This window comes from Electrona antarctica, assembly GCF_951216825.1.
Source record: "Electrona antarctica genome assembly, chromosome: 23".
Taxonomy (NCBI): domain Eukaryota; kingdom Metazoa; phylum Chordata; class Actinopteri; order Myctophiformes; family Myctophidae; genus Electrona; species Electrona antarctica.
Genome location: NC_136804.1, coordinates 5469549 through 5480309, shown reverse-complemented (window position 1 = coordinate 5480309; position 10761 = coordinate 5469549). Strand labels below are relative to the sequence as shown.

The window sequence follows — 10761 nt, the reverse complement described above, 5'->3', positions numbered from 1 at the left end:
CGCATTCTTTGCACAACGCGCTGCGATGCACCACTATTGTGTTGTTTTAATACTGGTTCCTCTCTTATGCTTGACAACAAACTCGCGTCTCCTCAGTGAACCACCAGTTGAGAGCGGGTCCATTTTCAGTTCAAATAGACAGCCTAAATGAACTGGAATTTACTGTTTATAGGGAACTGTTGTCACAGCCAGCTTGGCAATGTGGAACTGCAAAGTAGTAGCCTACGAGTCAGTATATGATTCTATTCAGATTTATATTTCAGCATAATTCTTTCATGTTCGTCATCAGAATGTCCAGCTTGTTATTAGTGTCGCGCAGTCGCTCACTCGTCTCAGGCCTCACATCAAAGAGGCCGACCGATATTCTTCACTTGCACAATGTAGGAGGCGGGACTAAGGGGGACTTCCTGTTGGGATATCACCCAAGTGTTTTCTTCCTGTCCATCGGGAGTGCATGTAAGTCAGTCATTTTCTACGGACAATTATAGGCAGCACAGACAGGCACTGGAGCATACAACTTTCCCCTTGAGAAAAAAACCCTAAATAAAACATTACGATAAAAACGAATGGTAAATTAATGAACCATACGAATACATTTTTTTTTTAAACTTAAAAAACGTAAAAGTTTTAAACTTAACTTAAAAGTGACGAGAAAATACTATAATTGTCCGTAGAAAATGACTGACTTACATGCACTCCCGATGGACAGGAAGAAAACACTTGGGTGATATCCCAACAGGAAGTCCCCCTTAGTCCCGCCTCCTACATTGTGCGAGTGAAGAATAGTGGTCTATACTTGGGGACAGGTGGTGATTATGTGGTCGGCAGAACCTCCCGGCTGAAGCTCCCTGCACTCGCATACTGTCTGCCAGGTCCCACTTCTTAGATGTTTTGAAGCCCAGTAAGCAGGCAGTTCGGTCTGTTTGGAGGATATCGTAGTGATGCTATGGTGCAGGTGAAATGTATTAGTCCATATTTGAGTGGTGCAACCACTCCCTTACGGAGCTATGTGTGTGGCTGGGTGGGTGCCTGCAGGGTATGAGCACGAAAATAGCATGGTTGTTTTTCACCACCTGTGCACAACCTATCACACACACAAACACAGGGGCACATATTCATGGCTGAGGGAAGTAGGGGTGCTGGGGGGGCTGTAGCACCCCCTCCCCCCAGGCACAGCCCCCCCTCGAACAGGAGAGAAAAAAAAAAAAAAGAGATTTAAATATGCTGTATCACAGTATTGGCACCTTATCCTGGTTAATTGCCTGTGTCAGTTCGTTCATATATAACTTGCGTGTGGAGAGGGAAAGTAAAGGCCACGTTTGCGCGTGAAAATGCGCGAAAATGCGCGTGCATGATGCGCGTGCACGCGCATTTTTGCGGCGCGCGCTATGCGCGCGCACCCCCAGGTACACGTTCAGCCCCTGCTAGTGTAAAGTACTTCCCGCGGGCCTGCACATATTAACTGTATATATGATTTCGGGTGTGACAGTACAGTACAGTACAGTACAGTACAGTAGAGGGACCCCCACACGGTAACTCATTTCTGGGACGGCTCGCCGGAACTGGCCCGGCACCCTGGCTGTGGTCCTGTGGGTCTGGAACTTCCGGGGACCCCCACACGGAGTTGCACCACTCATTTCACACGAGTGTGATTTTTTTCAATAAAGACGTGTTTTAATGAATTTAATCCTGTCCGTGGCCAATCTGTCGGAGAGACAGCAGACTGCACAGTACATATTTACAAAGGCAACATTTTGAGGAGAACCGTGTAGCTAAATGTTTTAACAAAGGCATGTTTTCATTATTCAGTGAGGACCTGCATTCAAAGGGTGCTGCTGGTCCTCAAATATCTCAGCTGGCTAATTGAATATTCCCAACACATTTCTGATGGTCGCGCATGAATGCTTTATTGATACTAAAGGCACTTCTAAAGGCAGACAAGGGGAGGTAGATTAATGTCATTTGCATCATAATTGCAGGGGTATCAGATTCTCTTGAAGCCAGTTCAACAGTATCCGAGACACAGAAGCGCTCAAAGGAAAGGAATAGAATAAAAAGTGGATTGTTAGAGACATCTTTGTTGCTGAGAGTATCATTTTGAATACTTCATGTCGGGGCCAGCAGGTGCAAATATTTGGTTGTTCTTTCATGTAATGTGATATAATTGTTATTATAAGTCTTCCTCTGGTGCCTGTTCATACAGTGCATTGTGATAAGTGTAAAAGTGGGCAGTGATGTGGACCTAGTGACACAGGGAAGGGTAGTAGTCTTTGGCTGGTATTGTATTACATTGTATTATGTTGTGTTTACATTGCGCTTATTGGAAAATAAAGTCTTGCAACGTGAAAACGGCATGGTGGAGTGTTTGGCCACTATATGCACATCAACAACACAAGCCTGTGTTTACTAGATATATACCGGTAGTTAATTGTGACCGTCTGAGAAGCCATGCCACAGGTGGTTAATCTTAATTCTCGTTAAGATTATTGTAATGCCATTTATTCTGCTTGGAAGAAGGCCAGGAATGAGGGCCCGCCACGGGAGAGACAATTATTGTATTGATTACGTTTTTGATTAATCAAATTAAAAAGCATGTGAGCAAGGCGCTCGAGTGGTGCAGTGGTAAACTCCCTGCCATCGCCACGGAGGTTGTGGGTTCTAATCCACCGTGGTGCATCCGGCTTTGTCGGGCATCTATGTGAACACAATTCACCCTTTGTCAAGTCCCGCCCGTGGTTCTGCCCCTCTTCGCACCCATTGGTTGCCGTTTCGTGGTTGGACAAAAATCCTTTCTCTCCATCCACTACCATTGAAATAACGTGTTTTTCAGTTGCTTCGTATTGATATTCTGTGCGTTCAATTATTATTTTAAACTTGGTGTCAGTAAAAAGGAACATCACAGGTGCAGCATGGTGACTGGGCATATCATGTTTGTTTTTAGTTTTTTTCCAAAAATTATGTTTATGCAAATTCAACATAAACAAGGCGGAACCAGGGCGGAACAAGGCAGAAAGAGCCTGCTGGTTAGTCAGTCAGGGACCAATCAGACGTCTGACAAAGGGTGAATTGGCCCACGTTCAGGGGAGGGAAGCCAGGCGGTGAGGGTGTTTGTCATTGCGCGGACTCCTACAGGCTGGGAGTCACTTGTCGTCAGGGAGTGATGGGCGGGAGGAGTAGTCCTCCTGTTGGGGGCTCCGCACTGGCAGGTAAGTCAGTAGGATACAACAGCAGTGACGACACAAACATGTGTGTGTGTGAGAAGGAATTCAATTAAAAAAGGGGGTAAAAATAATTTGCTACTCTAAATAAATAAATAAAAGCATGTCAGTTTGTAGATCGGCTTTTTTCACATAAAAGGAAAAACCTTATATTAATGATGTCCCTCAAATCGTTAAAATGTATATTTTTAATAATGGATGGAACCAATTACTACTGTTGAATGCCTACAGTACATACACTTCCTGAATTGGGACTGGTGGTGGTGTCGTGCCATCAGAACAGCAATAACAACCATAACTCTGGTTCACAACAGTCAAACCTTTTCCTTCATCTGACCACTTGATTGGCTGCCATGTTAAAGGGGAATTTCTCCCTAAACTTATTTTTTTTACAAAAGTAAGTTGATAATTATGTAGCCTATATTGACCAAAAAAATATATAAAAAAATAAATAAAGATATAGGGGAGCTGAAGCAGCAGAAGGAGCTGGAGCTGCTGCTGGAGGGGTCTAACATCAGCTCACGTAGACCAGGAACAGTGCAGTGTCAACAATGCATGGAGTGTTGCTGTCACATCATCTAGAACAGATGTAAACAAAAAACAATTGCACGATTGAATAGGAGTTCTAGCGTTAGACCCCTCCAGAAGCAGCTCCAGCTCCTCCTTCTTTTTTATATATATTTTTTTGGTCAATATACATAATTATCAACTTACTTTTGTAAAAAAAAGGTTTAGGGAGAAATTCCCCTTTAAATGGTAAGATGAGTACATTCGCAGAGCAGTGGACACAAAGCTGTATACTTCAAGTTGCAAGTGGCAAAGAGCTTAACGTTGTTTAACATCGTTTAATGCAATCCGACTTTTCTGTTTGGATGTATCCAAGGCCAATGTCGTCACACGCATCTATATCCATGCGACCCCAGGTCAGTTATTGCTACTGTAAAGCCATATCAATCCCTATAGTACATGTAGCACACTGCATGTGACTTGAGTTTGTTAATTAGTTGGATGCAACCATACATTTGAGCAGGTGGAGGAGCCAATATGGATATACTTTGAATTAGCCAGATGGCCTAAATGCATCATGGGAGGAATAAGGTAATACATCTTTCAGGTCTACTGGTTCTTTCAACCTTTCATTCCCATCCTCCCTTTTCTCCACAGCTTCAGCCAAGCCCTTTATCCCGGCTGTATCCCAGCAGGCCTGGAATCATCAATTTTGATTTAGTTTTAGTCAGTGTTTTGAATACAATTCCTTTAGTCATTATTTTAGTCATCTGAAATGTTAACTTTTAATGTTATATAGGTGACTAAATATCGTACGATGTTAGCATTGCTGCCCTGGAATGCCGTCATTTTAGCAAGGCCAATAACTGACTGCCAATAATGCACATCAAAAAATATTACTTAACTTAAACCCTGTACTTTGTTGACCAAATAGGCGCTCTCCTTTTGTTTTGCTCTATACCAAATCTCTTTGCCGAAAATACCCAGCATGCGAGAGTATACATAATTAAGTTATAGACGTAGTGAAATGAAAAATATGTTTTTCACACTTTTAGACCATAAAAGTGGTCATCATATGGGCATGCCTAACAATGGATGCCAAACAATGGGGAAAATTTCCATTTTTGTGTATTTTTACATCAAAAGTCCATAAATCAAATTTGAATTACTTCCTTTGAACGAAAGCGTGATGCGTGATGACGTGTCGAGTCCCGCATGAATTTAAAAAAATATTCAGGTGAATCAAATCAAGATTCATTTTTTTTAAATGAATGTTTATTTAATTCACCCGTTTGATTTTCATTGTTGCCCGTTTCCTCCAAATGATTTTGATTCCAGAACTACTTTGAATCTCATTCAAGATGACATCCAGACAGTGCATTCGTCATTTTAAATGTAATCAGCACGCTAAAATATGTATCTGAAAACATAGGTTAGAATAGAAATAAGCCACACAGTATAGCTGCATGCACCCGTCTGTATCTGACTGTATCTGAACGTTTTGTAAACAAACAACTCCATGCGTCGCAGAGTTACGTTCTATAGCCTGAAGGGATGCAACGCTCTGATTGGTTCAGAAACACACAGCCTTCTGTTTCTGAAATATTATTCAAAATATGTACTGTATTCCTATTGCTTTTTCTCACCTCCAATGTTTTCAGATACATATTTTGACATACTATCTATAAGTTTAAAATGAATAATGCACTGCCTGCCGAGTTGGATAAAGAACACAACATCTCAAGAGCGTCTCCTTATTTTAATTCAGGTGTGAGTGTAGGAGCACTTTCATCTCGTAGGTACAATTGTGTTTTCAGGAAATACAAATTCGACTTTTGACAAAATGTAAAAAGTCTATTTTGTGTCTCAATTGTTTGGGCATCTATTAATAGATTGTCCTCATAATGACCGTGGGTATATATGCTCTAACAGTGAGACAAACATATTTTTCATTTTATTACATCTTTAAGGGTCCCTTTGGATCCCTGCTGGTGTGTTAAGGCAGTGGAGAAACGCTAAACCTTGAAATGAAAAGCTGCCTCCCACTCCCTTGTCCTCAGTGCCTCTGCTGAGCAGCTGTTTGCAGACTTGCTGTGGTTAGCCGTGCGTTCATAGAATTTTTATGGGGCCGCCCACCATGGTCCTCGGGTAGCCAGTCCCAGATTTACGGCCAGACTGGGGGCAGTAAGTACCTGCGGAGCCTGGGGCGGTGTCAGTACAATTCACGGACAATTTTACCGAGCATTTAAGCACCCTGGCCATCACTGGACGGACGGCGGGGTCTCAGAGAACGATTGTTAAAAGGGACCACTGAGCCGTGGCGGCATGTTCTCCCCCTAATACATATATGCCAACATATTTTCGCTGTTTGCTGAAAACCTCATACTGTAGGCCCCTATGTTTAAAACTGTCCCCTTTTTTGTGTGTCTAGATCTTCTATTTTCACTACTTCTGTATACAAAACATGAAAATTTTAAATACAAGGTTTCTGCCTGACAGCAACAGATATTGTAACATACAGTAGGAACCAGGAATTTGACCGATTTGTGTGCGATTAATGACTGAAAATAGCCGATCTACAAGCTCAGTATCAAGGCAAAAGTTCCAAATAATCGTGATAGTGGTTTGAAGTCATGTCGACGCCCTGCCCTGTCATAACAATTAACATTGCAGCAGTGGCGTGCAGAGACATTTAGAGGGGCAGGTGCTCAACTGGAAAAAAGGGCACCTTGTGCAGTGCGTGGAACCGGCCGGTTGCCTTAATAGTGTGAGATTTATAGATGTTGGGGCATTAATAATGTATTAGAAGCTTTTTTTTTATCAAGAATTGATCAATGTCACCATGGTCCACATACTGTGTACACTGTACCATTTTTTTTATTTTTTTCAAAAGGGCACATTGCTGTCCAGAGAACAAGGGCTCTAGCACCCCTAGTGTCTATCTGTGCACGCCACTGCATTGCAGTATTATATTTTGGCTTTGAATATAATTTCTTTGTCACACTATTACATTAAAATACATGTCATTAAGGAATTTAGTGTAGCACACTGCTCTAATAGCCTAACAAACTAATACTAAAAGATGACAAGGACTGAATCCATATTCATGAATGTTCTCTCATCCAAGTTCAATGTGCCTTGTCTCCAACTAATTGCTAAGTTACAGTATGCTGACATTAATCTGTTAACATAGTGTAAGCCTGTTTTCACATAACAGGAATTTGGGTTGTTTTTATTTATTTCCACCTCACAAACATTATGTATTTCAGGATCAGGGTGGATTACTGTCCAGAAGAGCTCAGGTGGCCCCTAGCCATGCAGAGCCTTTGAGTAGCCTAACCTAAACATTCACTTTGTAGTGCATGGTTTTCCCGACAGTTTATCTATGGAACTTTACAGGGACATGCACAAAGTTTACAAGTTTGTGTCAGGGGCCCATTGTTTCATAATCCGTGTATGGATATGGTTAAGTACACTTTAGTGTTACACCTGTCATGATTTGAGTCTCCCCCTGTCTGTATTTCCACTTCGGCCACTCCCTCATCCCATTCCACACTTCAGTCCCAGTTACACACCTGGTTCCACTCTCATCAGCCCAGCCCATTACAAACCTGTGAACACTACTGCAATCAACCCACCACCTATAAGACTGGACTCATTGAACACACACCTTGTCGGATCAGACTTTCATGTCATTGTACCTGGGATCTCTTGCCTTGTTCCTTGTTCTTGGACTATGCTTTGAAGCTTCTGGTAATTTGCTTGTACCTTGTTTTTGCATTTTTGGACTGCTTAGTTTTTGCCATTTACTAGTTGTTTATGTTTTGCCTTTTTTCTGCATTATTCAATAAATGCTTTGATTACACTCTGCCTTGCTGGTCGTGACTCTGCACTTGGGTTCAATACTTTTTGCCACTGTGACAACACCAGAGACTGCACAATAATTATGTTCACAAAATAACTAGGCTAAGTGTGCTTAATCATTCGTCTTTTTGCACCTTAAAATGCTTGACTGTTCCTACCTAAACTGAAGCATACTGTGGCAGCTTCTGATAAATGCTGAGGTTGTATATACTGTAATATGCTGTGCGTACACATTGTATACATTATGCTGACCTATTATCTTATTACTCAGTTTTTTATGTTCATGCTTTTGTCTCTTCCTATTTTTTCTTAGCTTTAACATCACTGCTTAGGCCAGGATTTAGAGTTCAGGGTAACAACCTTTAATATAGTATATATTAGCATTAAGCAACTAGTCGACTAGTAAATCCAATAGTCGACCTTGTTGGTACCTAAACTCTGGACCTAGTTGACTAGTTGATAAAAAAAAAAATATATATATTCCCCCCCCCCCCCCCCCCCACGTCTTTCATTTAATTTCTAAATAAGGTACGTTTCTTTTCTCCCCATTTTAGTGTCACTGCTGTTGTATCATACTGGCTCACCTGCCAGTTATTATTATTATTATTATTATTTCTTATATAATATATGCCTAACACTCCCTGCTGACAAGTGACAAGTGCCGCCCACAGGAAGTACATACATGCAGGGACAAATACTGTATCACCCTCCCCACCCGGCTTGCCTCCCCCATAGAGTATAAAGAAGGATAGAGACTGATCTGGCGCGAAGCTCCGCCCCCTCCGCTATTCATGTCAGTGGAAGTTGCTCAGTGGCGTTTTGAAGCACCCGGAAGGACCGTCGCAAAACGTCTACTTCCGCATTGGACCACCACATTTTGGTGGTCCAATGCGGAAGTGCAACCGAGCGCTCGATGTTAAAGCCCAGCTGCACGGGGTTTCCTTGTCATGAATCCACGGGTCCGCCTGCAGTCCTTCCTCTTACCACTAGGGCCCAGTGCTCAACAAAGACGGATATGCCCCGTGGTCGATTTCAAACCCTACACTCCACGGTGGTGCAGCTACTTTACCGCTGCACCGCTGTTGCCTTGCCAATGGAGCAGTGTTGTTTTTGGCAGCAAATTTCTATTTTAGTTTTAGTCGTAGTCTCTTGAATAGTTTTCATTTGGTTTTAGTCACATTTTAGTCACCTGGAATGTTTTAGTGTTAGTCTAGTTTTAGTCGACTAAATATCATAAGATTTTAGTCGACTAAATCTACGGTTGATTTAGTCGACAAATGTGTTTTGGCGGACATTGATGCCGCCCTAATGGCTGATTTTACGCTTGCTGAAAATAGCCGATCTACAAGCTCTAAATAAATGTGTCGCGCTGCGACGCGTTGTGAGCTTGTAGATCTGCTATTTTCAGCATGCAACCAAGTGTAAAATGACTTGTGTCTTTTACTTATACTGGATCTCTTGTCCACTAGTCCGTTCCGAACATTTGAGTCTAGTTTTTATTTGTTGACTAAATCAACAGTTTTTGTCAGTGAAAAAAGGTAGTCGACAGATATTTTTCGTCTTAGTTTTAGTCGACGAAAACGACACTGCAATGGAGCCAGTTGTAGCGTGGGCTCCCCCTCCCTCCCTCCCTCCCTCCCTCCCTCCCAAGTACCCAGAACATCAAAAGACTTCATATCAACTCACACACATAATGTAACATATATATTTAATCCACATAGATTGATTCACCCAAACACATCGATTTTGATTCTGCGCAACCCCATATCTCCTGCGCAGTGGTTTGTTCAATCCATTTGAACTGCGGGCGGGGCCTCCCCTCTGCACGTTTGAGTCACACACAAGGGAATAGATTTTAGAGATCGTCCTGGGAAAAGACGGGTTGTACAGTGAAAGTAAAACGTTGGTAGTGCTGCTGTCATACAGCATCGGGGATATAAACGCACGCGGTTAAAACACGGAAATACAAAATAACATGTTGAATTGGGGAAATCTAAACGGACTGTCCAACTTCAAGACACATTTAGTAATGTAGTAGACTTGATACAAGACTGTCATATATGACCGTCATGATCCAAGACTAGTAATTTAGTAAAGTTTGCAGGGCTATGATTCAGTTCCCATCACTCACCACCCGATACTATTCTATATTTGTATTTCAAGGGACGCTTGGCAACCCTACATCCCTTGAAGACCTCCAATGATATACAGGGAGAGAAAAGGTGCTGGGAAAACTGATACAATAATGATTTCTAAAGTAGTGTGGATGATGGGGATGAATGCTTTCTGCCCCATCTCAGCACATCTGACAAGCTCTCAATAATTACACTATTGTCACAGCTACTACAGGCAGCATAAACACAGTAATTAGCATCATTCAGACACATTCATGGCAGCTACTGTAGCATACTCCTGGTGTCTGTAACACAATGGACCATTTTCTTTCTATTTCTTTTTTAGACGTGCGGCAGAGTAAACAGTGCTTCAAGATTGAGAGTGCTGCTCCTGTTACTAGGGTAACTGCGGAGCACATTGTACTTTGTTCAGCGAAACCACACAAGAGCTCTCCTGTAGCAGTTGTATAGCCTCGGTGGCTATGACAGATACAACTGCCAATTGTTTTATTCTTGTGGAGATGGTGGGTGGTACTGTCGTTGGACAGCCACCAGGGTGGTACTGATGTGGAGTGGAGCCCAGGTGCCACCAGAGAGGACCGGAGTCAAATATATTGGAAGAAACTAACAGTTAGAACCACTAGAGGGTATCCGCGTGACATCATCATCATACCCGGAAGGTATGCGGAACGCCTATATACTGAGTGGCAAAACAATACTTTCTGGCCTCGACAGCCCATACATCCAAACGGAAACGTCCTGTCTGATTGTATTCAACAATATTAAACATTAAACTTACTTTTCCACTCACTTTGCCACTTGATTTGCCATTGACTTTATGCATGCGCATGCCCTCTATAACCGGCTTAATCTTGCTCATGTGGGCTGATATCAACGAATCAACATGGCATTTTTATTTCGTCCAATAGGCTCTATGCACACAGAATAACTCCTCCTACTTCCGGGTCCCTCCCCTGCTTCCTTCACATGTGTTACCGATGATACTAATTAAGGCTCTGTTCCATTTAGTGTAGGCCTACAGTGGTTCTCAAACTTTT

At 42.3% G+C, this 10761-nt stretch overlaps 1 long non-coding RNA gene across 1 annotated transcript; it reads left to right on the top strand.

The window, feature by feature from the left end:
* The first annotated feature begins 7410 nt into the window (after positions 1-7410).
* Positions 7411-10456, top strand: LOC306916162. Its single transcript, XR_013788946.1, has 3 exons — positions 7411-7478; positions 9753-9811; positions 10050-10456. It is a non-coding gene; the product is annotated as an uncharacterized lncRNA (long non-coding RNA).
* Positions 10457-10761: the final 305 nt, after the last annotated feature.